This window comes from Macrotis lagotis, chromosome 4 (genome assembly GCF_037893015.1).
Source record: "Macrotis lagotis isolate mMagLag1 chromosome 4, bilby.v1.9.chrom.fasta, whole genome shotgun sequence".
Taxonomy (NCBI): domain Eukaryota; kingdom Metazoa; phylum Chordata; class Mammalia; order Peramelemorphia; family Peramelidae; genus Macrotis; species Macrotis lagotis.
Genome location: NC_133661.1, coordinates 91,267,734 through 91,294,403, shown reverse-complemented (window position 1 = coordinate 91,294,403; position 26,670 = coordinate 91,267,734). Strand labels below are relative to the sequence as shown.

General features: G+C 35.4%; 2 long non-coding RNA genes across 2 annotated transcripts in view; one reads left to right on the top strand and one right to left on the bottom strand.

Moving 5' to 3' along the window:
• The first annotated feature begins 2,873 nt into the window (after positions 1-2,873).
• Positions 2,874-25,549, top strand: LOC141519949 (uncharacterized). Its single transcript, XR_012477482.1, has 3 exons — positions 2,874-2,942; positions 16,454-16,554; positions 25,379-25,549. It is a non-coding gene; the product is annotated as an uncharacterized LOC141519949 (long non-coding RNA).
• The window catches only part of LOC141519948 (uncharacterized), a 45,779-nt gene continuing 28,501 nt past the window's right edge, over positions 9,393-26,670 (bottom strand). The window contains exons 3-5 of the long non-coding RNA XR_012477481.1: positions 18,331-18,489; positions 10,273-10,320; positions 9,393-9,519 (exon numbers count right to left, since the gene is read on the bottom strand). This is a non-coding gene — a long non-coding RNA (uncharacterized LOC141519948). The remainder of the gene's footprint in view (positions 9,520-10,272; positions 10,321-18,330; positions 18,490-26,670) is intronic.

Here is a 26,670-nt window from a genome sequence, read left to right as displayed (position 1 = left end):
TGCTATACTTTTTCTTGCTCAGCCTCTTCCCTGCCTCACACTCACATTCATGATGGTTTTCTGCTGCAGCACAGCTTAGCACAACCCCTGATTCTTCTCCCTCACTGTAGCACCTTGCACATCCATTAATATCTGCCAAATAAAGCAGCCCCCCCCATATCCAGAAGCTCTCAAATATTCCCAGTGGAATTGTAGCCAGCCATTCCCCTTCCCTATTCTTACAGCAACTTGAAATGTGAAAAAATTCAAATAGTGGCATCTATGCCTCGCTTTCCTCTTTCAGCATCCCAATCTCTTATAAGAACTATTATAAAGAGAAAAAAGGAGCTTGCTGAAAAGCTTAGAGAGATTTTCACACTATTTGATGAAAATGTTTTATTTTCTTGCAGGAACAGAGATTGTCTTCCCAGGGATATCAGATCAGCCATGTTAACTGGTTAGATATGTCAAATAACTTATGAACTTTAATTTAAAAAAGTTGGATGTTATTCTTTTCCATTTGATGCCCTGGTTATTGATGAGCTTTTTTCCAAATGGATGGTTGTCTTGATATCAGCTCATAACCACTAATCAACTGTTTTTTTGGTATTTGTTTTTTTTAAAAAACTGCATAAACCACATAAATTAGCCTTGAAAAGAAACTTAGTAAATGCACTTGGTCTATGGAAAATTTGGACCAGCTTTTCTTCCCTTCAGATAATTAAATCCATGAAATTGGTATTCATTCCCATTATCTTGGTACAAATAGCCACTTGCTTGGATGATTTGCCATTTACGAGGCAGACTAGAATTAACTGTCATCACCTACCCAAGGGGCTAGAAAAAACTAATTGCTCAGAATTATGTCTTCTATAGATTGTTGCATAAAAAACAAAAGGGGCAGATGTTGACTTAGCTGTGGTCGTTCTCTATTAGTTGTACTTTGTGGAGATGTTTCAAAATTCAAATTCTCTAATATGTATCATCTGGGACTTTTTACAAAGAGGCAATGTTCTCTCTTGCTCAAATAACTATAAAACACTTGTATGTATCTAGGGGCAACCCAGGGATGAAGTTACAAGATAAGAATGAATTTAAAAAATAAAGCTTTTCAAGGCACCTAAGCAGAATGAAACAAGATACAATCAATCTTTACAGTATTAAATACAATGCATAGTTAGAGCCTAAGAAATAGGCTTATTACCACTTTAAATGATTCCTTATAAGGTCCATAAAAGAAAGTCCATACAAGCATTGGTCAACAATCAACATTTAATTCACAATCAAATGATTTTGCTCTTTCAAATTGGAAAATTTATTTACTTCTGTAAACTCATTTTGGGGACTGTTTTCATTAATATATAGTGATAATGAAAAGAGAGACATAGATTCAATCAGATAAGTGGTCCAGCTAGTTTCAGACCAAATGCCGACAAGTTTAAGTCATTAATTACAGAGAGGCTCAGATGTAAGAGTTCTCACTATGAAAAAGCAACTCATCCCCAATTGATGACAAGCCAATGTAGAACGGTTTGGAGATAAGAAGCTTTGAGTTCTAATCCTAGACCTGATTTTATTGTGTGACCTTGAGCTCTTGATTCCTTTAATTGTAAAATTAAAGAGTTAGACTAGAAGATGATATTTAAGCTTTCAATTCTATGATCCTATAGGGGTATCATTTTATCTATGTCAAGTTAATATTTCCTTATTATTATTCCCTAATCCAAATACAATTTCTACAACAATAATTGACATTTATATAGAGTTTTAAGGCATGCAAAGTAAATTACATACATTATTTTGTCACTCAGAATGACAATAATGTAGATGATGCAATAATTGTACAGATAGCATATTTGTGTCATTCCCTTTGTGTCCAGGTTATCTTCCATGATGGGAAAGAAGTTTGGTATTCAAATGCACTTAAATTATCCACTCAAATCCGATTTCAAGTCACCTAGGTCTACAACCTGAGCCATATTCCATTCTTTCCTCTCCTTCCCTGCTTCATATCCAACCAGTTCCTAAGTCTTTTCAGGTTCATTTGCACAATATCTTTTGCATTTGTCCTCTTTGCTCTTATAAAGCTAATACCCTGATTCAGCCCTCAGCAATTCTTCTCTGAATTGTTACAAGTCGCTTGATTTCCCTAGATCAAACTTTGCTTTTCCAAACCAGCCTCTATGCAGCTGCCAAATGAATATTCCTAAAGCAGAAGTTGGATTTTGTCACTCTTCTGCTCAAGAAGATTTTATTTCTCCCCACTGGTTCTAGAATAAAATGCAAACTTTTCCACTTTGGAATTTAAAGTCATGACAATCTGGTTTCAACATTTTTCTTTCCAGGGTGTACTCTTTATATATTATCTTCTCACTGGCAGCCTGCATTTCAGAGAAACTAGTCTCTTTGCTGTTCTTTATATACTGTATTCTATCTCCCGACTCTGTATTTTGTGCCAACTGTCTTTCATGTCTAGAACGTGCTCCCTCCTCACCTCTGCCTCATTGATTTCCTCTTTGAGGAAGGAAGAATTTCTGAATTGCTACAGTTTTAAATGTTCCTCTCAAAAAAAAACCCTTTCTTTAATTTATTTGCCTGTATACATGTTGTTACCTTCCTGGACTGCTGCCTTGTTATGGTAGATGGCCTTGCCTAGCTAGATGAAGCTATGAGCTGTGTCATGCAGGGTTACCTAAGATGGACAATTCAAAGTGGGGAGTTTTGACAAAAGGAAAAGAGCTTAGGCAGATTTTATGAGATAGTGGAGGATAGAAGTGCCTAGTGTGCAATGTTCCAATGGGTCACAAAGAGTCAGAATGATAACTGAATGACTCAACAATAAAAATAACAAATACATGTGTCCTCCTCCCTCCCCCCACACTCCTCTGTATATTGCAAGTTCCTGGAGAGCAAAGACAGATTCATATCTGGATCTGTATCCCCAGGACCTAGAATAATGAATAGTAAGCATTTAAATAATTGAGTTAAGTGAAACAGAATTGACTTAAGATCAGTTTATAACCAGGACCAGCAGGCCAGTTAAAATTTTACTTTTTCTCATGTTAGGATGAAGAGAATAATTTTCTTTCTTAATAGAATTCCATATTGGAAAATGCCTTGCTATTTTTCATATGGGCCTGCCAAAGGGAGAAGTAGGTTGAGCACATCTTGGTGTGATCGCATTCCTGAAATGTAGGCTCTATCACTCTTAGTATCTTATTCACAGAATTCCCCTTACAAAGAGGTGGCGTCTTCATCAAATGAGGAATGACTGGAAAAGCTGTGGTTTGTGATTGTAATACTATTGTGCTATAAGAAATGATGAGCAAGAGTCTTTCAGCAAACCCGGGGAAGACCTATATGAACTGATGAAAAATGAAGTGAGCAGAACTAGGAGGACATTGAACACAGTAACAGCAATATTGTAAGATAATTGACTATAAATGACTTAGCTGTCCTCAGCAATAAAACAATCCAAGATAATTAGGAGAGATTTATGATGAAAAATGCTATGTGCCTCCAGAGAAATCTCTGATGCAATCCAAATGTAAAAGAAGCATATTTTAAACACTATTTTTCTTGCTTTTTTGTGTAGCATGGCTAATATGGAAATATGTTTTACATAATTTCACTTATGTTTGATATAACATTTCTGTCCCTTCACTATGGATAGGGGAGGGGAGGAAAGGAAGGAGAGAATTAGGAACTTAAATATTTTTTTAAAAAATGAATACTAAAAGTAAATAAATAATAAATGGGGGTGTGGTGGGGAACCCAAGTAGGTGGCATCATATTCCTTCCAGGTCTCCCCCATCCATTTTTCAGCTAATACCAATAATTCTAAACTTAAGTCATTCAAATAGCTTAAATTTTATTCCCCAGTTAAAAAGCAAATCCTGTGGAGGGAAAACATTTGAAACCTTATCATTTTTATTTTCAAAGTAAATGAGTTTATCTGATCATTCTCAGTAAACTAGTTTTGATAGTCAATCAGGAAGCTTTTGTTGAGTGCTTAAAAAGTTCCAGGCCTAAAGTTCTGACCCTAAGGAATTTATATTTTAATAAGAGTAAAACATGTAAATAGCTATGTACATATAAGATAGAGATATAGATCTATAATCTATGTATTGAAATATTATATATGCCATATATCTATATCATAACATATATGTGCATACATATATTTATACAATACTCATATACATTATATTTTTATATGCATACTTTATATGCACATATATAGGTAGATATAAAACTACAGGTAATCTCTGTAAGGAAGGCACAGGATGGGGGGGAGCCCCATCCACCCAGAACTTTTTTGAAGATGGGATTTGAGTTTAATATTGAAGATAGTCAGGGAAGTTGGGAGATGAAGTTGAGACATGGGAGACAGTCAATGAAAAGGAAACAAGAAAAGTCCCAGAGGTGCCAAGGATCTTGATATTGGCACTCCTTGAGAGATGGAATATAGTAAAGAGCCAAAAATGTGAGACTGGGGGGGGGGGTTCAGTGACAAATTTTACTTACTTTTCAATTTTGTGGATTCCTTGCCCTGACTACTCAGAGTATTTTTTTACTTACTTTTCAATTTTGTGGATTCCTTGCCCTGACTACTCAGAGTATTTAGCTGATTTTGCTGGCTTAGAAGAGTGTAGAGAAATGTGGTAAACACTGGTAATTAGTAGTCTGAGGCTTTCAGCTACAGCTGCTTCTGTTTGTGTATATGAATAGATAAGTGTATGCAATTAGAAGAAAAATCCATTTTGCATACTAGGAAAGCCAAAAACATCCACCTCAGTGTGGCTTCTGTAAATACCTTGTTTCTCTACACCCAATTGCAGATGGAAGCTAATGAGTCAGGTTCTTGTACCTTTGATTGCTGTTTGTATCAGAGAGGTAACTGAACAAAAGACCAGAACTATAATAAAGAAATCATATCATTATATTCAAGTGCTTTGAGATCTGAAATGTAAGGTACCCTCCATGCAAGTGGCCAGGTGACTGAGAAAATCCCATCAAAATGCCAGCATCTTCCTTAGTCCTTTGTAAAAGGTATGGCAGTAACCTATAAAAGAAGAGTAAACCTTAACATAAAAAATGTCTTCTCTCTGATAGTATTAATTTGCCATAATTAATCTAATGCTTCATCTCCCAGGAATTCATTAGCTATTTCACCTATACAGATTTAGGTTATTTTGGAATCCATGGGTTGCTCCTATTCCTTTATCAGTCCTATAAAAAAGTATTTTAGTTTGTAGGTGATGGTAAAGTCATTTAAACTTACTTGAACTGAAGAAATTTCCTTTACTATCCAGGCAATCAACACTTTTCATCCCTCACTTATGCTACATAAGATTAAAGAATTTCTTTACTAGATGACCTTTCTGACTGCCAGTACCATTTTCCTTTACCAGACATAAATTTCCCAGCCACCATTGACACTAACCCTTCCAACCATTGTTTTGCTCAGTAGATAGAGTTCCATCTGGAGGAGGAAACTTGAGAAGCACATGAGCTGGGATTCTTTGCCACACAAATTTCCCAACCACCATTACCATTGGCCCCACCATGCCTCTTTCCATACAACTTGAGAAAGTTCCAAATGGGAGATAACACCATCATCAGAAGTAACTTCCAAGCAGAATTCTAATTAGCTCCTTGGACTCAATAGTCAATAAACATCTATTAAGTTAAATATTAACTATTTGTTAAGTACTGCCCTGAGTACTAGGGATACAAAAAGAGTCAAAAGATAGTCTCTGCCCTCAAGGAACTTACTAACAGATAGACAACTAATCACAAAGGAGCTATATACAGGATAGGTAGGAAATAATTGAGAGAGAAGGCACTAGAAATAAGAAAGGTTGTGAAAGGCTTCTTGGTTTAAAAGATGAGATTTTATTTGGCATTTAAAGGGAAGAGACAGTTGGCAAATATAGAACATTCCAGACAAGGAAGATAACCAAAAGAAAATGCCCCAAACTGAAAACTTATTTGTTGGGGGTATTTCCTCCAGTCTATGAATAAGAAACTCCTACCTCCCATTTCCCATAATTCAGCCTTTCTTCCTGTCCTGCCTGTTGTCCTTTTATGAGTCTTCTGGGCTCTTTTTTTTGTCTCCTACTCTGGTTCTGTTTACATTTTGAAGAATTGAAGCAGTGTGAGGCAGTGGAAAAGAATGATAACTCTAGAGTCAGAAATTTGGGGTTCAAATCCTGATTGCCATTTAATCTGTATGATCTTGTATAAGTTCTAGGTTTTGGTTTTGTAAATTATAAAATGAAAGGAATTGGACTGGGGGTGGGGAACTCAGAGGTCCTTCCTACTGGCTCTAAATCTAGGACATGATGGATGATCCTAAGAAATATGCTGCTTAGATTTACTGCATTCTCTAACCTCTGCCAGGTCGTCACTATGGCACTGCAATTCATCTCTAATTGACACTATCACAATATTGTGATATATGTTTTCCTCTAATTCTCCTCCACCTTACTGCCAGCCTCCTAGTAAAAGTGATCTATACTTGTTGTCCTCACTTTCTTACAACCCACTCACTTCTTGACTCCTTCCATTCTGGTTTCTAACTTCTTTATTGTGATGAAACTGGTTTTTTCCCCTAGGTCACCAGTGACTTCAACTGCAATTCCAATGGATTCATTTTGCTATTTATTCTAGTTGACTCTTCCCCAGCATTTGACACTGCTGATTATTCCATTGCCCACATATTTCTCTCCTCCTTTGTCTTTTCTGACATTCTTCTCACTTGGTTTCTCTCCTATAAGGAATTCTCAGTTTCCTTTATTAGTTCACTGTCCTATTTCCATATTTAATAGGTGGATGTCACTCCCCACATCCCAGATGTATTTCTCTTCTTTATATATTTTCCCATAGTGATTTCATAAATTCCCTCAGTTTTCAATTATCAGCTCAATGCAGATGACTCTGAAGTCTGGATATCTAGTCTCAATCTCTGTCCAAAACTCCAGTCCTATTTCTCTGACTGCTGAGCATCTCCATTTGAATACTCATTCCAGTGGTACATCAGACCCACTATGCTTAAAATTAAACTCTGCATCTCCACTGTTTTCCCACCTAAACCCTTTCTTCCTCACAATCTCCCTATTTCTGTTTGTGGCACCATCATTCTTTTGAGCATAAAACTGCAGAATTATCTTTAGTCCCCTCTCCCTTCCTCATTCATTCATCCAGTCAGTTACAAATCTTATGCATTCTTCTCCAAAAATATTGCAATTATCCCTTCCACTACATTGGGACTAGGGGTGTGGTAGCCCATTAACCTATCCACTCATCCCATAATCTAGAGAGTCCACATAAGCCTGATTATTTTGGTATTAAAAAGATAAAATGTGTGGGGAAATATTCAATAATATACATTACATATAATGTATTCTGAGTTTCTAAACTTTTTCTATGTCATCTTCTGACCATCACCTATTATTTTCAGCTTTTACAAAACTCCTCCCCAAATTCCCATTTAATTTTTCATGGCAACCTAAGATATACTGAAACCATGATGAGGAAATTGTAATGTGAAAAGGATGACAATAGCAATATTCTACTTTTCAATGCCACTTAAGCAATCATCAAATTATTTTGGGCCCTTTATTTTCTAAATTTAGGTCTTTTTTTGTTGTTGTTCAAAAATCCTCAATGGTTCCCAATTACCTAAAGATAATGAAATCACTGATTTTAAGAACCAGAAGGGGGGCAGCTAGGTGGTGTAATGGATAAAGCACTGGCCCTGGAGTCAGGAGTATCTGGGTTCAAATCCGGTCTCAGACAGTTACCTAGCTGTGTGGCCTTGGACAAGCCACTTAAACCCTTTTGCCTTACGAAAACCTAAAAAAAAAAAAAGAACCAGAAGGGATTTTGGTAGCCATCTTATCTAATTCTTAACTGATCAATAATTTCTTTATTTTTTGACCAGTAAATTCTTATATTGCCAACAAGTGGTTGAAATAGTATGAAATGAAAGCCCAAGCTGGCATTGAAAGATCTCTTTATCATGACTCCAACTTTTTAAGGTCTTTTATTGTTTTTTTTTCCTTTTGCACTAATTCTCTTTTCAGAAGTCTTCATTTTAGCTAATGTACAACAATATTCATTCCTTTAGGTTGTTATAAAACCTCCTAACCATGCACATCATGCAAATGATTCTCTAGACCTTGAAAATATTCCTTTCTCATCACCTGTTGAAACCCTTTTCCTTCAAGACTTAGCTTATGTTTGACTTCTATCTCTCTTACTTGAAAGTGCTCATTCCCATCTCCACTTTTCCTAGAGTTTTTTTAGTTCTTGTCCCTCTCATATCTTTACTTTTATCACACTCTTTTATGGATATTCTTTCCCATCTTCACTATATTTTGTTTTTATTTTTTCATCCCCAGATAATGAAATGCTTTTTCACAAATTTGGGTTTAATAAATTACTATTTAAATGTGTTAAACTGATTCCTTGTGATTATATTCTAAGTTCTAGATTGTTATTCTTTTCTTTTGTATGTCACAAAACATTACAATTATCCCTTTGACAATGCTGGGATTTTGGGTGTAGTACCCCACCCCACCCACTCACCCATCCCATAATCTGGAAAATCCACATATAATTTTTGAACCTTCCTTTGTAACAGAGAAGTCTTAATTATTATGAATTATAACATGTATAATAACATTAGGCAATCCACCCACGGCACAGTAATGCACAGGGACACATATTCATAATGTCTGCTTAATTGGATCTTAAATCTCAGGTAATGATGATGATGATGATCCTTCTTTTTTTGAAGAAGGTCATGACTTCAGAAGGTGATGTCATGACAAGCAAATGAATTGAATTTGAGTGAGAGGTGGCTGTACTAGGTCACCAGCCTCTCTTTCTCCTCCAAGTCATCTGGGTCCAGTGGTCACACATAAATCAAGACAACTGGAGATGACCCTGGATGTGGAGCAATCAGGGTTAAGTGACTTCCCAAGGTCACACATCTAGTAAGTGTCAAGTGACTGAGGGAAGAATTGAACACAGATATTCCTCAATCCAAGATTGGTGTTCTACCTACTCTACCACCTAGCTATTCCTAAGTCTCAGATAGAATTTAAATATTGACCTACAGTTTAGGATTGTTTAAATGCCAGCATTTCTTAAAAACACTATAAACACATACATATACTCACATGCACACAAAGATCTTTATCCCCTGTAACTTCTTATTCTCAACCTTTCTGGAGTTGATGACAGGCCAAGACCAATGGGTGGTAGTTAAGTGACTTTTCTGTCTCATTGTTTAAGAATTGTAACAGCAGGAGGTCCACCCCACCCTCCCACCACCACCATCACCACTAATGATCAGATGTGCCACATTTAGTTTTACCCACTCCATTTACTAGACAGCCAAATATTTTACATTGAGGCAATCTGCAAAACAAAAATAAATAAAATACAATCTTGGCTCATTTTGTAGTTAATTAACAAAGTTCAGGCTCTTCTTGGAGAAAAAAAGTTCTCACTTCATTCTCTATGTGTCTGTTTAGAGGGGGAGAAAAGAGCAACTGTAATTAATACCTCTTTTTTAAAAATAACAGCAGTAGGGAGCATCTTCTAAATAATGGCCTCTGAGCAGAAAAATTATAAGGTGCAAAGATAAATGTGATTCATTGAGTAAACAAAAGAGATTAAAGCAATAAATGAGACAATGGGATTAAAAACTGGGGTGAACTCTCCACTGGAAACTAAAGAACATTCTATGTGGAAAGTGGACTTGAAATACCATAATAGATTCTAATTCCACCCAAGAATGAAAGTTTTGCAACTTAAAAAGACATAACTAGTATATGACTTTCAAGTGTGGTTCTCTTTATCACTTATCTGACCTAAGATGGGTTTTCCTGTCCATCGTTGTCCCTTTAACAAAACTTTTGTGTCCTAACAATAGTCAAGACTCTCTAGAGGTCAATGCACACAGCTTGATAATCCTCTCCTGTGTCCCAGTGACTTAACATTTCTTCTACCAGAGACCTGGGGCCCCATTCACTTAAAGGGCAAAATATATATATATATCTAGCCCTTGAAAGAATTAAGAATAAACAAAAAACTCTTTGTGAGGATCATCATTTTGACTTTTTCTTTGTATTCCCCATATTTAGCACATCCTGCACACTTTATAATTGCTTATAGATTGATTGAAAAAGCAGATGAATAAAAAAACAAGAATGAATGATGTTGGTGAAAGCAGAGAATAACTTTTTTTTAAATAAAATTTTATTGATCTCTTCCTACCTGATTGCTCCTTCTCAGTCACCTTTGCTGACTTATCCATTGTCTACCCTGTCAAGAAAAGACACAGAAAGAGAAATGAAATGGAAGAAAAGAAGAGAAGAAAAAAAAGCAAGCAGATTGAGGCCATTTTGTGTGCCATAAGAAATTTGTTTTCTTTCTTCTCCCCAGTGAAATGAGAGTGAGAGGGAATTAAAATAGATTTCTGTTTTTTTAAATAGAAAGATAGGGGTGTTGCTATAGATTTGGGGTGTTGCATGCACTTTCAGATAAAATTCTGACCTCTCTTAATTTTACTTTTGCTATCTTTCACAATGTGGGAACATGGTGTAAACACATAGAATAAGAAACAAAACATCAATAAAGTTTTTTTTTTCACCAATCATCTCCCTAAAAGAAACTCAAAAATGTTATAACACAAATTCAGAATTCTTTAGGCAAAGAAGGAAAAAAACTATAATCAGAATGAATTTAAGTACCAAAAATTATAATAAGGATTATATAAAATCTGACAATTTCTCACAAAAAAATGAAAGGATATCTTCAAATGTAATATTCCAAATGATAAAAGATGTGGGTTTTACAACCAAAAATAAGTTATTCTGAAATGTTGATTATAGTCTTAGAAAGGGAAAAATGTACTTTAATGGAACAGAAGACTTTCATGAATTCATGAATAAAGAACTGAACTAAATGGCAACTTTAAAATACAAACAGGAATCCATAATAGACTATAAACATGGAGGAAGACATGATGGGGGTATGCATCAGATGATTCTTAATCTTATCTGAATTGGACAAAGGAGGGTTGAATACAAATTCATACTTCCATAACCACAAAGAGTTTGGTAATAATAGATAAAACAATAAGTGGTGATTGGGAGAGGGGGATAAAGAGAGAAATTAATACATGGAAGGGAACAGTGATAAGCAAAAAAATTTCCATTTTTGAAATGGAAATTGGAAAGGGAAAATATGAAAAGATCTGGAAACTAAAATGATTGTCCATCAATTGAGGATGGATGAATAAATTGTAGCATAGTAATATAATTGATTTTATTATGTCAAATAATTGATGAAAGAGATAATTTCAGAGAATCCCAGGAATTATGAATTAATATATAGTGAAATGAGTAGAATCAGATCAATTAGATGAAACAGTGGATAGAGTGCTGGCCCTGAAGTCAGGAGGACTTGAATTCAAATATTAATGCTTAGTAGCTTTGTGACCTTGAGTCACTTAACCTTATTTGCATCTGTTTCTTCATCTGTAAAATGAGTTGGAAAAGAAATGGCAAACCACTACAGCATCTTTGCCAAGAAAACCCCCAAATGGAGTTACGGAGAGTAGGACACGATTGAAACTACTCAACAACAACAATAATAGCAAAAACAACAACAAAATAGCAACAGTATCATAAAGCAAAACACTTTTGATCAAACTGATGATGAGCCAGGTATCCAGAAGACCTGTAGATTACTGATCTCCTGAGAAAGAAGTGATGGTGTGGAAAGGTGTGGAAAGGGATGGAAAGGTGTGGAAAGACACAGACTTATTTGACTTTGATTGACTGTATGGATTTATTTTGCTTGACTATGCCTATTTATTATGAGGGTTTTGTTTTGTTTTTTTCTTGTTTTGAATGGGGAGGTTGATAGGAGAGGGAGGTAAACAATAGTGATGGAAAACAAAATAAGAGAAGATGAAAAAGGAGGATCACTGAAATATTTTTAAAGTACACAAAGGAATAGGGAAGGAAGTCCAGAAAGAAATGTAGACAAGCAGGAAAGCTTTGAAAATTATAGGTTGGATTCATTGCATGCTTTATAAAATCAAGTGGTATGGAATAAAGATTCAGCTTCATATACAATCCATTTTTTGTTTTTTATTTTGTATATAGAATGCTATTTTGAGGTCTTTTCAAAGTTCTGAACAAAAAATTTAAAGGAAAATAATAATAACCAACTTCACAGTGTTGCTGTGAGGGAAGCACGTAAGATGGAGAACACAAAAGCATTTTGTTCTGTTTCTCTTCTAAAGCAGATAGAGGGGAAGGTTCTGTGACTTTGACAAGAATGCTCGATGTCCAAAATTATCAAGATTTATTAGGTGTATGCTCAATTCTATCTGACCAGCTGGGTGACACAGTAGATAAAGTGCCAGAACTAGAGTCAGGAAGCCTCCTTTTCCGGATTTCAAATCTGGCCTCAGATACTTACTAGCTGTGTATCCTAGGCAAGTTTGACTCAGTTTCCTCATTGGTAAAATGAACTGAAGAAGGAAATGACAAACCATTCCAGTATCTTTGCCAAGAAAAACCCAACATAAGGTCATAGAGAGTCAGATAAGACTGAAAATAAGTGAGCAATAACAGCATATCCTACAAACTGTGGTAGAATGAAAATGCCATTAGGCTAGGATTTAGGAATACCTGGGTTTGATTTTCACTCTGAAATTTCCTAATTATATAGCATACCTTAACCACTGTGATCCTCATTTTGTTTATCTATATTCCAGGAATAAATGATACTTTCAGTATCCCCTTCATAAAGTTGTTTTGAGGTAACAAACACTTGAATCTTGGATTCAAAAGCTTATTTGTAAATAATTGATAATTAGTATTCTAATGATTCTAGCAAGAATTCAGAATAGCCCAGAAAAATTCATTTAGTCTAATAAACAAGGCATTAAATGAAAAAATAAACACATATAAGGGATTTTTTCAAGTATATATATATATATATATATATATATATATATATGGTGGGGGTGGGGGATGTCCTGTACTGTGATTTAGTGAAAAGAGCACTGGAATTGGATTCAGGAAAACTGAGGTATCAATTTTTACTTAGAAACTTGCTAGATGTAGGGTATATATCAAGTCACTTTAACTCTCCAAACCTCCATCTCATGTATAAAAGGGGTACAGTAATGTCTACAAAATCCATTCCACTGGGCTGTTATGAGGTCATCTTCCTGGTCTAGGTCAATGATCTTACATTTCTCCCCAAATATGTCACCCAGTAGCCTTTTGGTAATGAGTTTTTTTCGGATTTAGCTAAACTAGTGTGTAGTGGGTAACCATATGATATGTTAAGAGATCAGTTCTCAAAACCTTTGGCAAAATCTACCACAGTTTGCACTGCTGGTAGAGCCTCTGAGAATTCAGTAATGTGTGTCATCACAAGATAATAGGTAGGACTTCAGTGAGGAGTCAGCACAAGGAAAAAAGAATCTAAATCACATTCATTATTGGATTAGACCAACTGGTTCACTGTTCAAGACTGATTGATTCATTGGTTCTTTTAACATTTTAAACAACTTTCCAAGTCAGTTCAACCAAGTCTCACCATCTGTGATTGGAATGGACCAAACTTGTATTACCTTTGAAGGGAACAAAGTTCTCAACCAATACTTTGCAAGAAGATAGTTTCCAACTTGATAAATTGGGTTCCTCAGTCATTAGTGAAATTCCTGACACATGCTAATGAACAAAGATGAAAAAATTCCCTTTCTTAGGAAAAAATTGTCGTTCCCACCAGTACACTCTTTATCCATCCTGCTGCCTTACCCGAGTTCGTTTTGTTCATAGATCTTAGGCTGTCATTACCCTATCACTCAGACTCTGCAGTTGTTTTTGACAAAAATAAAATGTTTTCCATGCCACAGAAGGCAGAAACAATTAGCTGATGATCCTTCCCTGACAATAGCAGCTACACGTTTCAATACTGTTTTTCATCCTCTGTCTACGGTTCATAAACAGACAAAATGCTCCCCTGAGAGAAGAGGGAAGTGAGGAGGGACAGCAGGGAGATATCTATGTCAATGCACATTGTTATATTGACAAGTTCCTCTGGGCTGTTGACATGGATTAGCATAACACCATGTGCTTCTTTTCCTGATCACTATAAGAATAGAATAGAATGAAGGAAAGAACAAAGCCACTACTCAGATTAAACTTCTACCTTCTTTTGGTACAGATGAAAGCCTTTGTTGGAGGGGATGGAAACATAAGAAGAAGGTCTTGTATTTGTATTTGAACTGGAGAGGGAAGGGGGTTTGAAGTAGACTTTGAGCACTAGGAAAAGACAAAGTCCAGGAATAATACAATATAAAATTAGAGCAAAGAGGTGGGGAGATGTAATATCAATCAACCAAGTTTTGTTGTTCAATCACTTCAGTTATGTCTGACTCTTCATGACCCCATTTGGAGTTTTTTTGGCAAAAATACTGGAGCAGTTTACTTCTTCTCTAGCTCACTTTACAGCTGAGGAAACTGAGGCAACAAGATTAAATGACTTGCCTAGGGTCTCACAGCTAGTAAATATTTGGGCCCATATTTGAACTCAGGTTTTAGAATGAGAGTTCTCTCTACTACACCATCTAGCTGTTCTATTTGTTGCTTAGAGACCCTTAACTAAGGAATTAGGTTATGTTGACTCAAAACCCAGCTAAGGTATATTAAAATGTTTAAAACTGAACAACATTTGGGAAGACTTATGAGTAACCAGGAAATGCTTTGGTATTGAGATTTTGTTCCTCATTTAAATATGATTCAGACACAGCAAATCACAATGTATGGAGTTTTCTCATAGCTATACATCTCAAGAAACCCATAGATTTTATCTGAAAAATGTCCCCAGAGGGTGTCAGTTATTGTTTCCCTGTTCTGTTTATTGAATATAGATACTTAGTGGGGAGGGGAGTGAGACACCCCTTTTTTCTGACTTTAGGGAATTATGCCTGTTTATTTTACTCTTTCCAACCCCCTAATTTTATATCCTGGTTTATATCCTCTTGATTGTTTTCTTTTAATGCGTAACAAAATCGTCTCCCCCTGTTTGTGGGTCCTATTTCAAGCTGAGGAATCTTAGTCCTAATTTGTTATGCAATCGGCACTTATTGCTTAATAAATTGATGAGCTCAGAACCTTGAATCTTTGTCTCCTCAGTTATTTCAGATCTCACCCAAAACACTAAATATGTAGGAAATTGATGGAGAAGGAAGAATGCGAAAAAAAATACAAGGATGGTGGGTGGAGATACTAGGTCATGAATTATTTTTTTCTTTTTTATTCATTAAAATGTCTGACATTCATAGTAACTCTATGATGCTTTACTATATCTCTTATCTTCATTCTTTCTTTTCCTATTGCACTGGGCCCTTACCACTCCAGTCATACTAGACTATTGTAATAGGCTTTTCTAACTCTTTGTTTCCAATCTCAGTCAATTCTACACATTAGAATATGTTAGATTTCCTAAAAATCATGATTATGGCACCCCTCTTCTGATTTACCATCATTGGTGCTACCCTTGCCTATCTAATTTAATCCAAGAATGACTGGCTTCCTCCCCTTCCTCCTGCTCTGGGGCTGGACCCCTCCTGCTCCTGGTTTGGGACTGGACCTCTGCTGCTCCTGGGAGCTCTGGCACCCGACCCCTCCTGCTCCTGCTTTCTCACACTCTTCACTGAAGCTGTCAAATGAAGACAGCAGAGCCTGAGACATTTGCTTCTGTTTTTCTTCCCATTTCAAAGTAAGGGTCTGACTCTAAGGGCTTCAGACCAGTCAAATGCCACCAGTTATAATTAAAAGCATCATTTCAGGTTTTATTCTTCCTGCCAATTAGTTGTAAGCACCATTACATTTTTGTTTCCCCAAACTCTTCACTGAAATGAAAGGCAAGGATTTCAGCCATTTCTGGTTCATATGAAATCTCACTTTCCTTCAAACCTCCTCCTTGGTACATGCACATTTGAATCTTTTACAATACCAGACCTTGAAAAGCAGGAATCAAGAGAGTCTGAAGCCTCAGGCAAAGCCAAGCTAATGATTGATGATGAAACCTTTAAAATATTTAATGTTTTCACCTCAGATTTAAATTGATTTATGTCTCTACTTCAACTATAAACTGATTTATAACGGGAGGAAAAATGCTTGGCCACTCTGGAGCATGTTCATTAAAAGTTCATCTGAAGTGACTAGTGCTCTAGCCATAACTTATGGATCATTTTAATTCTACAGAATGAAAAAACAATTAGAATGAAATAGGTGTCATAACCTTCTTGTCTGTGCAATAGATAGTCTGGATTAGACCCTGACCCTCGTCTTTATTAAAGAGCAAAAATAATCATTTCACTCCCGCTACTTAGGGATCCATCTCATTTCTTGCCTCTCCATAGGTCAGCTTTGATACCTGAACTAAACAGCCTCAAGTTTAAGAATCTGGTGGAACTGATGCTGAGTCTTCTGATTTCAAGTTCAGTACGAATCCACTCTACCAGTGAGTACACTCTCCTTTGACATAGATGACTGGTTCAGGGCTCAGCTAAGGTATATTTAAAATGTATAAAACTGAACAACACTTGGGAAGACTTATCATAATTAACCAGGAAATGCTTTGGTATTGAGATTTTGGTTCTCATTTAAATATGATTCAGAGACAGTAAAGCACAATGTAACAACTACCATTTTTCAATCACACAAATTCTCTCAATGGCTGTATACAAAAATATGTCTCATTCTGCATCCTAAATCCTTCACCTCTCTGTAACAATAGAATGTTTGCTTATGGGTCCTCTGGAATTATGACTGGTCATTGTACTGACCATATTTCTTCTAGCTTTAACAGTAATTTTCTTTTACAATATTATTGTATATATTGTTCTTCTGATTCTGTTCTTTTTTGTCTTTTCTAGTTTATGAATTTCCAGAATTATTCATTCAATGATATATTAGAGTTTAAAATTTTCTGGTTCTGCTCAAATCACTCTGCAGCCATTCATACAAATTTTTCCTTGTCTTTTTGAAATTATCAATTTTCTTATTTCTTATACTACAATATTTCTTAAATTGCATTTATAGAAAGCAACGTTATCCATTATTCCTCATTTAACAAGCATCCTTTTAGTTTCCAGGGTTTTTTTGCCACCATAAAAAGACTGATATTTTTGTGCACATAGAACCTGTTCTTCTTTCAATGATCTTTTTCATGGGTATAGACCTAAAGGTGATATAACCAGATCACAGAGCATGCACTATTTAATAATTTTAAGTCATTTCAGTTAATTTTAAGTAATTGTATATAATTCCAATTGTTTTCTCAAGATGGTTGTACCCATTCACAGGTTTCAACAAGAGTGTATCCATATGGCTCCTTTCCCACAGCCCCTCCAACATTTATGTTTTTCCCTTTTTTGTCATCTTTGTCACTCTAATGGGTATGAGATGAAACCATAATATAATTGTTTAATTTGCATTTCTCTATTGATGATTTAAAGCATTTTTAAAATATGGCAATATTGGGTTTGTGTTCCTTCTCTTAAACTGCCTAGTTATATCAACTGGATTTTTATAAACTTGAATTTCTCTCCCCAATAGCACAAGAGACTAATTCATTGTGTTTGTTACATATGTACACAGAATTGTGCTAAGAATTCTCTTGCCTATCAGGATTCATGTCTTCTTCCACATATTCAGCAGCATTCAAAACCATCCCCAGCTTGGTTGTAAATAAAATTATATTTGCACGGAGAGGCAATGTGGCACAATGATTAAAATTTTGACCAGAGAATTAAGACAACTAGGTATGTGACTCTGATAATTCACTTAATTTTAGAGGATCTCAGGACCCCTAAGACTATTATTTGCAGAGATCTGCACTGTAAAAGAGAATTTTTCCATGTGTACCCTACACCAATGAAATCACAGATCTAGTCCAAAATAAAAGGGTTGGAAAGCAAAAAGTTAATGGATTTTCTAACTCAAATTACATTATTCAGTCCTTCATAACCACCACTAACAAAACAAAGAAAGTTTCCATATCTACCCAAGAGGAAAACTATGAAATATTTGGATTTTAAATGTCAAAGTCTGGTTAACAAGTCAAGTTCTTGTAAACAGTTTAGATAAAGAACTTCAGTTTCTGAGTTTAAAAAGGTAATGATTTAAAATGCAATCCTTAAAGATCTATGGTGAACAGAGCCCAAGCCATAGTTGGTAAAAAGCCATTTAAATTTTAATTGGAAAATGTTCAAGGAATTTCAGAGTAGACCCATACCTTGAACTCAGTCTCAGTTTCAGAGACCCAGTGGACTGAGCTTCATCTTATCTACCTCAGGTGTTCATATATTTCAACCAACAGCAGTTCACCTAATTCAACCCTTCAAGCTGTCAATTTGTCGATTTAAAATGTTTCTGCAATTGTTCCAACTGTTATCTAGGAAGCAAAAAGGGAGAGACAGGGAACTTTAGATAGAATTTTAGCTTTAATCACAAACTAGAAATATGTGTTTCAGCTGTTTTCTGAAGCATGCTCCCCAGAACTTAATTTGTTATAAGGAAAGGAGAAGTCTCATCCCCAACCCAAGATAAAGCATGATCCCTATAATTGGGTAAAATATAAAGGCAGTTTTGAAAAGGAGAGTAACAATTCTATAAATCCAGGAATTAGAATTATTAAGAGAGGGGGAAAAATGAAAATCTAAGTCACTATTAGAATTCAACATACACTAATTTTATAAACATTTTTTGTCAATTCATAGGTTCTCCCAAAGACTATGCTCACATAGTGTTTATGATTTATTCATTGTGCTTTTTCACCGAAGGCAAATCTATATAAAGCATTGCTCATTTTAATACAATGTGCAGAGACTCTTATAAAGGGGTAAGCATGAATATATTCTGAAAAAAAATAAAGGTATAACCTTGTCTCTCACATACACAAAAGTATTCTAAGTATTATAATGTTGGAGCTGGATTGAGCCAAAGCTTTCTGATTTAAATTCCTCATTTTATAAAGAAGGAAACTGAGTTTCAAAAAGATTTGTCCAAGGTATAAGTGGTTTATAATAAATTCAGACTTTGAATTCAAGTTTGAGATCAAATTGAGGGCTCCTTCCATATTTTCATACTTCCTTTTCTTGAGACTTATCAAGTTTTAAGGACTCAAGTAACTGTAGGAACTTCTTAGTGTCTATACACCAAAAATATGGATTAAATCTGGTTGTATTGTATCAAAGTACCACAGATCATTTTCTATGGAAATCTGCATAAATATAAAGATAGGAAGAACCTGAGGAATATTTGTCATTTACATGATAACATTTTTTTCGTAGGAAATATTATTCCTAAGTTCCTATCTTATACAGTTTAATGCTATCTGCAAAAAATTGGATTTTAATATAGACTCTTAAAAATTCTGGGAGAGAACTTAGAGGTCACCCAAGTTCTCTAAAAACTGCTCAGTTTACAGAAAGCATATTTGCCAACTAGAGATAAAAAATAATAGTTGTTTTCTATACCCATAAATTCAAGAATCCTTTGCAATAATTCCATTCTTTGCCCCCTAAGGATTTAGAGTCCACAGTCAAGAATCACTAATATAGTCCAAACTTCCCATTTTGTATATGGAGAAAATTGAAGCCCAGCAAAGTTCAGGAAGACAGAAGTAGAAGATCTGGGTTCAATTTAGATTTTCTAGTCCAAATACTATATTTTCCCCCTGTATTGATCACAGTATATTAGATCAAAAGGGTCTCTAGAACGCCATCAATCAACAAGCATTTATTCAGCCCCTACTTTTTGAAAACTGCTAGATACCAAGATACAAAATTGAAAGGAAAATAATCCCTTTATCAAACTCCTAACAAAAGCTATATACCTTCATTCCATCTACTTCTCTTCTCATTCACTTATCATAAATTTATATTCTGGTTTCATACTTATTTTCACTCGTTGGAAACTTCTCTTTGAACTGGTTTTCTAATTGCAAAATCAAATTCTCTTTTATCAATCCTTATTTTTCTGGAGTTCTAGCATAATTGACCCTATTGACTATCTTCTACTACGTAGACTATCTTCTACTATCTTCTGCTATGTACTCCAGTCTGGGTTTTCATACAGGCTTTCCCTTTTTCTCCTACATCTCTCTTTTTTCCTCCTACATTTCTCCCTTTTTTTCTCCTACATCTTCTCATACTTCTTTTACATGTTATCTGCCAAATCATACTCATGAACTATCCATGGCTATCTCCCAAGGTTCTGCCCTGGGCTTTTTTCTCTGTACTCATGAAGTCAGAAGGACCCAAGTTCAAATCCAGCCTCAGATGCTTACTAACTGTGTGACTTTGGGTAAGTCACTTAACTCCAATTGCCTCACATTCAGGTCTATCTTAAGTCATATTGATTGATATTTGGTCACTGGACCCAGATGACTTTGGAGGAGAAAGTGAGGCTGGTGACTTAGCACAGCACCCACTCAATCAAATCCAATTCATGTGCCTGTCATAGCATCACCTCTCTGATGTCATGGTCTTTGAGAACAAAGGACAAACATCACTATCTCATAAGGTGATTTTCATCAGCTCCTATATCTTCATATTTATAATGACTCCTAGATCCAACCATAGGCTCTTCATCTGAGCTTGTTGTTGTTCAGTCCTTTTGTTGAGCCTGAGTCTTCTATCAAAGAACGAAGCACAGAATCTAAGAGTTGGCAGGTGCTTCAGAGGCTATTTTGTCTAATCCATGCCTGCACAAGAATGTCCTCTCTGTACAACATGCATGACAAGTGGTCTTCTGACTTTGCTTGAAGTCCTCTAATGAGGTAGGTGGGCATAAGGAACCCAGTTACTTCAAAAGGCAGCCTACTCTGCTTTTAGATAATTCTAATGTTTATGCCTTTTTGCCTCACATGAAATGTAATTTTTTTTGGAAACAATTGCTTCTGTTTTACTTTTTCTCCTTTTACAGGTGAAGTAAAGCAAAGTGACCAATGTCATAGATCCAATATTGACCTAGTCAGAATCATAACACAGTTTTCCTGTTTCCCAGATAAAGGGTCTTTCCACTGTACCAAGCATTTCAATTAATTTCACACTAAGGGAAAAACATTCCTTTAGGTCTCCTCTGAATATCATTCATATAATTTTGATAACTAAAAAATTCAAGTTGAAAAAATTCCCCTCACCATATGGATTATAATCTTAATGTATCTTAAACAGCTCTCTTCTGAGAGGTTAATCATAAAGGCACATAATGATTTTGGTTCTGTCCCTGGTGCCCATAGGAATGCAGAATTACCTAAAAATGAGGACCTTAATTCAAAAAAACTACAAAGCAGAAGGAGGCTTATTACAACATAATAAAGAGCAGAAACAAACAAAAATAGCTAAAACATAAAGAATCTATGATTTCTAAAGGTGGGGTATGCAGAATGGGAGAGCCCTCATGTGTTTCCTTTTTGGAAACCAGGCTCAGTCTATGACTTAAAAGAAAATTCTAGACAATTACCTGAGTCTTAGAACTGTAAAGTGACTAGCTCAAGATCATACAAGACAGAGTTGAAAGTTGGTTTTGTAATCAGGACTTCCCAATTGCCAGACTAGCAGTCTGCTACTATAACATTCTACTTCTAATAAAGGCAATTAAAAAAACCTAAAATGAAAATGAAGACAGTCACTGCAGAGATAGTGGTGATTTTTATTTCCACAACTGATGCCCTTCATAAGTTACTGCCAAAAAAAGGACCAGGTGATGTCTCAGCACTCTGAGTTTACAAATTAAATTTAGGGAAATGGCTTGCTGATTGTTCCTGCAGGTAATCAGATAATTGACTGGGCATGAACTGATAATTACAAAGTGTTGGCTAATTCAAGGGGAAAGTGGCATGAATACAGATGAGAAATTAGAGGAAGGTGGGCAGGCAGACCACACATTTGAAGGAAGTGGTAGTATAGCCAATTATGTGGTATAGCTTTCTGTAACCCTTTGGCATGTTTCATCAGTGACTTCTACTCAGAATAATCAATGTCCTACAGAAATTTCTCTGACCCAATGTTTGTTGAAGAAAGAAATGCTAGGAAAGGAGAGTAGTTGGAAAGAATAGCATTTCAAGAATTTCTGAAGTTATACTTAAGATCATAGATTGAGAGCTAGAAAAAAGTAACTTCAGAAATCATTCATCCAACCCTGGAGAGATAAAAAATTTGCCCATAGTCCCAGAGGTTATAAATCACCACTAATAAAACTTAAACACAGATATTCACATTCAGTATCCTTTCAGTCCCTTATACATTATTACCTCTCATACCCCACAATGGTTAGTGGCTTGTCTCCTCTTCCCCAAAGAGTGACTAAGCTCTTATAATGAACCAACCATTGGTAAATTATTGAATTCTAGTTGCCCACTTTACTTATGGGACAAATTGTATTAGCTACCATCTCAACTTATTATTGTATCCTTCAGAGACTTTGTGTTCTTGAGAGTATTTTGCTGATCCCAGAGATTGATGAAGCAAATCACTGAACAAATATTTACTACCTGGGCTGCCTGGACCCTCCTTGGCTTCATGCTGGGTGGGTACTGGTAAAATGAGAAAGTTGACCTTGGAGAAAGCATTGACATCTCAGGGCAAACTCATTGGATTACTTTCCCTTGAGGCACAGTTACCTCTTTCTTAAAGGTTTTAGAGTTTAGACTATTTCCTATATCACTTTTTCATTATATTCTTTATTTCTATTTTTCCTCATATTTTTGTTCACAGAAAAATAGAGTGCTTTCAGATCTAGAAAGTAGGAACTGCATTTTAATAACACATGTAAAGTTGGAAAACAGAGTAAATAGTGCGTGCCAAACAAAGCTTAGAGTGATTTATAATTAAATTTACATTTTCCTGATACCTTATGCTTATAAGGCTCAAAATTTCATTTCCTGGATGCATGTCATTATGTTAATACCCTAAGAATTCATTCAATTATTGGAGTCATTATTTTATATTTATATGATTCCATTTCACCACACTTTATACAGTTCTATATAATAAATATTTCTTCCTTTCTCTCTTTGAGACTTAAAAAAAGAATGAGTCATTCTTCCTTTTATTTTTCCAAATCTTCACTTTCTTGGATTTCTTCTCCTTCTTGACCTTTAGCTATCCTTGAATAGTCATTTGTACAACAACCTTTATCATTTGAAATTGATTGATTAGGTAGGGCCTATTAAAAGGTCAATACTAGCTCGGAAAGAGGCTTCCAGTGAGGAGCTCCAGGGATACATATTTGGCCTTCTGCTATTTAATATGCATTCAAAGGCTTGAATAATTACATATATATTATCCTTATCAAGTTTTCAAAGAAGAGTACTGATAGGCCTAGGTAGCATACTGAATGATAGAATGAAATTCCAAAAAAAAAAAAACTCAGATTAGAACACTAGGCTGAATTTAATGATGAAATTTAATTTCATCATAAAATTATAGTTTTGAACTAGAGTTCAAAAAATAACTTAAATACAAATAGAGAATGCATGATTATATGGTTTTATCTAAAAAGCTGTGGTTTGTCTAAAACAAGAATTGTGTTGTGAATGGGTAAAGTAGCAAGCAATCAATGCAATATGGCAGTGCAATATGGCAGCCAAAATTAAACTAGGTTGCAGTAAAAGTGTCATGATGTCCAAGAATAAAGTGAATTAAAAAATGGAAATATATTGTTTGGGAAAGAAAAGATCAGTAGAACTTGTTAGCTATCTTCAAGTGCTAGGAAAGTTGTGAGGTAATAGAGGGATTAGATTTATTTTGTTCAATTCCAAAGGATATAACCAGAAATAATAAGTAGAAAGTGGAAAAAAGCAATTTTAGAAGATATACAGAAAAACTTAGGGTTCTCTCAAAGAGGAGGAATGGGATAGGTGGGGAGGGAGATTGGGAAAAGGAGAATATTCTCACATTGTTAGTCTTCCAGCAATAAACAGGATGATCATTTGAGCGTATTATAGTAGATAATCTAGGGTATGACTTGGACTAAATGACCATGGAAGTCCCTGCCACCACTGAAGTTCCGGTCATCTCTAACCTTGAACCAGTTTCATGGTTTATTGTTTTTCACTTGTTTTTCACTCTCAAGTAAGAGTATAATAGAGATAGAAACTTATGATCCTATGAAATATGGACATCTCTGAAGACATGACCAACTACAAAACCTTATTCTCCTTGTTTTTTTGCTTAGAAGCCTTTATTTAATTGACTCACTTCCAAATCATCTCTCTTTTCTCTTTGAGATCATAATCCAACCTACCCTTCCTTATTTTGACAAGTTTATTTCATTCTTCATTAAAATCATAAAAAGTCAAATAGCATGAGCTCCCTCCCATGTCCTTGTCTTCATCATGGCATGGTTGTTTTCAGTCCTTTTTCAGTTGTGTCTGATGCTTCATAACCCCTTTTGGGAATTTCTTGGCAAAGATACTGGAGTGGTTTGCCATTTTCTTCATTAACTCATTTTACAGATGAGAAAACTAAGGCAATCAACTAATAAATATATATCTAAGGCCAGATTGGAGCTCAGGAAGATGAGGCTTCCTGACTCTAGGGTGCCACCTAGATGCCCACAAGCATACCTGGCTTTAAATCCACCAATTCAGAGTTGGAGTTGGCCTTTGCATCTAAGGCAAATGCATTTCCCTATGACTTTGACCACATTTTTCTCAACTGCTAGGGGTTCTTGTCTCAGAAGAAGGCTGCTATACTATTAAGAATGCTGGTCTTGGAATCAGGATAACATTTATTCTAGCATTCAACTAGTTATGATTCTAGGCAAGTCATTTCATTTCTTATACCCTCAGTTCCTTCTTCTGTAAAATGGAGTTTGCAAAATTTATATTCTCTCTTGTGAGAAGAAGGAAAACATTTTGTAAATTAAAACCAATAGAACCACATTGCTATTATTGTTTTTCCCTCACTTAAACATTTTCTGTCTATTATTTTTAAAAATTTTAATTTCTTACTCTCCACTGGCTTCTTCTCCACTGTATACAAACACTTAGAATTTGATGGTCCAAGGGGATCACAGTGGCTATCTGTAATATTATTTAAATGTGAACATCCAAACTCTGCTTGAAGATTTCCAAGGAGAGAGACTTGTACAAACATCTCTCTCCATTAAGGAAAAAAAATCAAAATAAAATCCTTTATTTAATCCTATTTCCCTTTTTAGTTACCATATTATTTTTCCACTATTTCCAATATCTTCAAATCCCAATTGTTTATGTTTTCTCACCATCCATTACTTTGGCTAATATTTTGACTTCATTTTCCATTATTTTATAGAAATTGAATTTTTGAAGATCACCAGTAAACTTCTAACAGACTTCCCAAGGTCCTCACTCTATGTAACCTTGATACAGTTGACAACAGCTTCCCTCTCTCTTCAGCCAAGAGGATAACATATATTAGGATGTAAAGTGAAATGGAGACAGTGATTCTATGACTCGGACCCAGTCTTGGCTCTATTTATAACATTATTACTTGAAGAAGCCATTTTTCCCCATGGATAAAATAAAGGAATTGCACCTTCTAAGGTACCTTCCAAGTCTGAGGTTATGATTTTAGGTTCAGTACTGCCATTGAATAGCAATGTGAGTTAGAATACATCATGCTCCCTAGATGGACCTCAGTTTCCTTATCTTTGACCTATAGGAGTCAGGTTAGAGAATCTATGCCCCAGTATAGACATGCCCACTACCTTTATGCAGTAGAGAACCAATATTAACGCTACAAAAAAAATCCTCATTTTTAATTTACTGAGAACATTTTACATTGGATTAATCATTCTTTTAAAAAGTTATAAAATACTGAGAACTATACACACATACATACACATGCACACACATACAAATCTAGGTGTATGAAAACACATGCATCTTTGCCTCTAGTGTCTCCTAATTGCTCTCCTATTGGTGCAGCTGTGAAAATAATATACAATGTTGCTTCTACTCAGAAGCCATTACAATTTTTAGACAGATGAAATAAAATTAGTTGAGCTTTTTTTTAATTGAAGATTTCATCTCACTGTCCCATTGGGCATTTGGAAAGGATATCTGCCATCTGAGGGGAAATATTGAAAACTTTGGGCTGATGATGCAATTTCAGGTGTTTATACTACACAGGTGTTATGAAATGACTATCAAGTCTTTTAGCTAATTGAGGGTTGTTACTGCTGTGGATGGGGAGCACAGACATACTCCAGAGATAGAATAATATATTTCACAAATATTAATGAAGCAGTGCTGAGAGGAAGGAAATTTATTTTCCCAAATGATAAAACCTATTAAAGTTGGTGTCAGAGGCCAGCCGAGTTCTGCTAAAAAGACAGATTCAGAAAATGATTCATTTTCTTTGGTTTCCACTAAAAATGCCATTAAATGGTATTACCTAGTGGAACCTGGCACCTACCCTTTTGAATTGACCTTTTCCTTAAATAAACTCTGCAATTTGTATGGAAAATCTTTTGGTGTTGATATATCATAGAAGCATAGAGCTGGACAGGATCCGAGAGGAATCATCGAATCCAACATCCTTATTTAATGGATGAGGACACCCAAGTGAGGGAAGTGACACAA